This window comes from Hyla sarda, assembly GCF_029499605.1.
Source record: "Hyla sarda isolate aHylSar1 chromosome 1 unlocalized genomic scaffold, aHylSar1.hap1 SUPER_1_unloc_4, whole genome shotgun sequence".
Classification (NCBI taxonomy): Eukaryota; Metazoa; Chordata; class Amphibia; order Anura; family Hylidae; genus Hyla; species Hyla sarda.
The window spans coordinates 1,003,580-1,009,055 of NW_026607590.1; positions in this window are offsets into that span (position 1 = coordinate 1,003,580).

Consider the following 5,476-nt stretch of genomic DNA (forward strand, 5'->3'; position numbering starts at 1 on the left):
CGTCCTGACACCTTATAGGAACCTGACACACAATGATACAGTCATCACCCTCCAGTGGTGTTACTGTATAATGTCCCAGCATTCCCAGCAGTGTCACCTCTCCAGTCATCACCAGACCCCTCCATTACTGTATAATGTCCCAGCAGGGTCACCTCTCCAGTCATCACCAGACCCCTCCATTACTGTATAATGTCCCAGCAGTGTCACCTCTCCAGTCATCACCAGACCCCTCCATTACTGTATAATGTCCCAGCATTCCCAGCAGTGTCACCTCTCCAGTCATCACCAGACCCCTCCATTACTGTATAATGTCCCAGCAGTGTCACCTCTCCAGTCATCACCAGACCCCTCCATTACTATATAATATCCCAGCAGTGTCACCTCTCCAGTCATCACCAGACCCCTCCATTACTGTATAATGTCCCAGCATTCCCAGCAGTGTCACCTCTCCAGTCATCACCAGACCCCTCCATTACTGTATAATGTCCCAGCAGTGTCACCTCTCCAGTCATCACCAGACCCCTCCATTACTGTATAATGTCCCAGCAGTGTCACCTCTCCAGTCATCACCAGACCCCTCCATTACTGTATAATGTCCCAGCAGTGTCACCTCTCCAGTCATCACCAGACCCCTCCATTACTGTATAATGTCCCAGCAGTGTCACCTCTCCAGTCATCACCAGACCCCTCCATTACTGTATAATGTCCCAGCAGTGTCACCTCTCCAGTCATCACCAGACCCCTCCATTACTGTATAATGTCCCAGCAGTGTCACCTCTCCAGTCATCACCAGACCCCTCCATTATTGTATAATGTCCCAGCAGTGTCACCTCTCCAGTCATCACCAGACCCCTCCATTACTGTATAATGTCCCAGCATTCCCAGCAGTGTCACCTCTCCAGTCATCACCAGACCCCTCCATTACTGTATAGTGTCCCAGCAGTGTCACCTCTCCAGTCATCACCAGACCCCTCCATTACTGTATAATGTCCCAGCAGTGTCACCTCTCCAGTCATCACCAGACCCCTCCATTACTGTATAATGTCCCAGCAGTGTCACCTCTCCAGTCATCACCAGACCCCTCCATTACTGTATAATGTCCCAGCAGTGTCACCTCTCCAGTCATCACCAGACCCCTCCATTACTGTATAATGTCCCAATAGTGTCACCTCTCCAGTCATCACCAGACCCCTCAATTACTGTATAATGTCCCAGCAGTGTCACCTCTCCAGTCATCACCAGACCCCTCCATTACTGTATAATGTCCCAGCAGTGTCACCTCTCCAGTCATCACCAGACCCCTCCATTACTGTATAATGTCCCAGCATTCCCAGCAGTGTCACCTCTCCAGTCATCACCAGACCCCTCCATTACTGTATAATGTCCCAGCAGTGTCACCTCTCCAGTCATCACCAGACCCCTCCATTACTGTATAATGTCCAGCAGTGTCACCTCTCCAGTCATCACCAGACCCCTCCATTACTGTATAATGTCCCAGCAGTGTCACCTCTCCAGTCGTCACCAGACCCCTCCATTACTGTATAATGTCCCAGCATTCCCAGCAGTGTCACCTCTCCAGTCATCACCAGACCCCTCCATTACTGTATAATGTCCCAGCAGTGTCACCTCTCCAGTCATCACCAGACCCCTCCATTACTGTATAATGTCCCAGCATTCCCACCTCTCCAGTCATCACCAGACCCCTCCATTACTGTATAATGTCCCTGCAGTGTCACCTCTCCAGTCATCACCAGACCCCTCCATTACTGTATAATGTCCCAGCAGGGTCACCTCTCCAGTCAGTAGCTCCATCATCTTGTTGATGAGTTCTCGGATCTTCTGTTCATCCATTTCCTCATGTATCAGGGAGTAAGGTGGGGGCCCCGGGATTGGACTCAGGGTTATTCCCCATCCTTCACACACAGAGGCCCGACAGCGCCCACTAGAGGACTTCTTCACTACTGTGTAATCCTGTGTATGGAGAGACACATTAATATCACTACATACATTCCCAGAATCCCTCACCTCTCCAGTCATATCCAACTGTTATTACATAGATAAGAATGAGGTCATGTGACATCACTCCCAGAATCCCTCACCTCTCCAGTCATATCCTTCTGTTATTACATAGATAAGAATGAGGTCATGTGACATCACTCCCAGAATCCCTCACCTCTCCAGTCATATCCTTCTGTTATTACATAGATAAGAATGAGGTCATGTGACATCACTCCCAGAATCCCTCACCTCTCCAGTCATATCCATCTGTTATTACATAGATAAGAATGAGGTCATGTGACATCACTACCAGAATCCCTCACCTCTCCAGTCATATCCATCTGTTATTACATAGATAAGAATGAGGTCATGTGACATCACTCCCAGAATCCCTCACCTCTCCAGTCATATCCTTCTGTTATTACATAGATAAGAATGAGGTCATGTGACATCACTCCCAGAATCCCTCACCTCTCCAGTCATATCCTTCTGTTATTACATAGATAAGAATGAGGTCATGTGACATCACTCCCAGAATCCCTCACCTCTCCAGTCATATCCATCTGTTATTACATAGATAAGAATGAGGTCATGTGACATCACTCCCAGAATCCCTCACCTCTCCAGTCATATCCATCTGTTATTACATAGATAAGAATGAGGTCATGTGACATCACTCCCAGAATCCCTCACCTCTCCAGTCATATCCATCTATTACATAGGTAAGAATGAGGTCATGTGACATCACTCCCAGAATCCCTCACCTCTCCAGTCATATCCATCTGTTATTCCATAGATAAGAATGAGGTCATGTGACATCACTCCCAGAATCCCTCACCTCTCCAGTCATATCCATCTGTTATTACATAGATAAGAATGAGGTCATGTGACATCACTCCCAGAATCCCTCACCTCTGCAGTCATATCCATCTGTTATTATATAGATAAGAATGAGGTCATGTGACATCACTCCCAGAATCTCTCACCTCTCCAGTCAAATCCATCTGTTATTACATAGATAAGAATGAGGTCATGTGACATCACTCCCAGAATCCCTCACCTCTCCAGTCATATCTATCTGTTATTACATAGATAAGAATGAGGTCATGTGACATCACTCCCAGAATCCCTCACCTCTCCAGTCATATCCATCTATTATTACATAGATAAGAATGAGGTCATGTGACATCACTCCCAGAATCCCTCACCTCTCCAGTCATATCCATCTGTTATTACATAGATAAGAATGAGGTCATGTGACATCACTCCCAGAATCCCTCACCTCTCCAGTCATATCCATCTGTTATTACATAGATAAGAATGAGGTCATGTGACATCACTCCCAGAATCCCTCACCTCTCCAGTCATATCCATCTGTTATTACATAGATAAGAATGAGGTCATGTGACATCACTCCCAGAATCCCTCACCTCTCCAGTCATATCCATCTGTTATTACATAGATAAGAATGAGGTCATGTGACATCACTCCCAGAATCCCTCACCTCTCCAGTCATCTCCATCTGTTATTACATAGATAAGAATAAGGTCATGTGACATCACTCCCAGAATCCCTCACCTCTCCAGTCATATCCATCTGTTATTACATAGATAAGAATGAGGTCATGTGACATCACTCCCAGAATCCCTCACCTCTCTGGTCATATCCATCTGTTATTACATAGATAAGAATGAGGTCATGTGACATCACTCCCAGAATCCCTCACCTCTCCAGTCATATCCATCTGTTATTACATAGATAAGAATGAGGTCATGTGACATCACTCCCAGAATCCCTCACCTCTCCAGTCATATCCATCTGTTATTACATAGATAAGAATGAGGTCATGTGACATCACTCCCAGAATCCCTTACCTCTTCAGTCATATCCATCTGTTATTACATAGATAAGAATGAGGTCATGTGACATCACTCCCAGAATCCCTCACCTCTCCAGTCATATCCATCTGTTATTACATAGATAAGAATAAGGTCATGTGACATCGCTCCCAGAATCCCTCACCTCTCCAGTCATATCCATCTGTTATTATATAGATAAGAATGAGGTCATGTGACATCACTCCCAGAATCCCTCACCTCTCCAGTCATATCCATCTGTTATTCCATAGATAAGAATGAGGTCATGTGACATCACTCCCAGAATCCCTCACCTCTCCAGTAAGCCGGAAGAGTATCTGTAGGGTGAGGTTTATGATCCTGTCGGCCATCTTGTTCCTGTCTCTCTCCATGGTTGATGGGTCATCCAGGAGAATTCTCTTATATAGAAGATATCAGCAGAGGATCCTGGATTGGAGAAACCTGAAGGGAAGAAGAGGAGACGATGATAAACCGCACCAGATTCTATGGAGAAATAAAACCCATTTCCTGGAGATAATCTGGGGAAACATCTGAGGAGACATTATAGTCACAATGATTTCGGATGAGTTCTCCTCTATGATGACGTCCTCGGAAATTTACCAGAAAATCTTTCAGAATCTTTGGCGGCAAAGAATCAAATACAGAAGAACAAACACCGAGAACACGAAAAGAAAGACAAGAAGGTAAACGAAAAGAAAAGAGAAGGAAAAGGGAGGATAGAGGGTGAAGGGAAACAAGGGGGGGGAGGAGCATAAGGTGGGAATGGACGACCAATCACATGACCCAGCAATATAGCAGAGAACACGCTGGAGGACACAACAGGACGGCGACTCCACAGGATCCTGGAATCACATCCACGGGGGCCACGTCTGGTAGAATCTATCATGAGACTCATGGATGGCGACTAATCTATCACCTTGGACACCAGAGCCGGAGGAGATGGGAAGATTTATAGGATGTGGGAGATGAAGGGTTAATGTATCATTTTACTATATTTTATCTATAGATCAATGTCTGTCCCCTCCCCCAGAGAGAGGAGAAGATGTCTGGGGGCGGAGTCACCTTTATAGGGCTTCTCTGGGGCTCCAGTGTTCTGAACATTGTGCACAGGATGAGGGGATCGGCCTCTATATAGGGGAGGGGGGGCGATTAACCCTTGTAAGGTTTTATTGTCAGTACAATGCATGGGTCATACCAGTGTGCGGGGGGAGGAATATACCATCTGTGCGGCTGGAGGGACGTAAGAGAATCCTGACAGGGAGAGAACACACATACCTGTATCTGTAGAGGAGCCGTGTGCTTACAGGACCTGCGATGATGTCATGACCATGTGACCAGCCATGTGACTAGACTGGAGTAGGCGGAGCCAGTGTGGAGTCTGTAGAAGAACAATAGATTTGGCGGTTATGAGTGATTTGCTGGTGAGGAGACAGAACCTTTAGTATCGGGGGAGGTAATAGTCTGCAGGGGCCGAGTAATAGTCTGCAGGGGCCAAGTAATAGTCTGCAGGGACCAAGTAATAGTCTGCAGGGACCAAGTAATACTCTGCAGGGACCAAGTAATAGTCTGCAGGGGCCAAGTAATAGTCTGCAGGGGCCAAG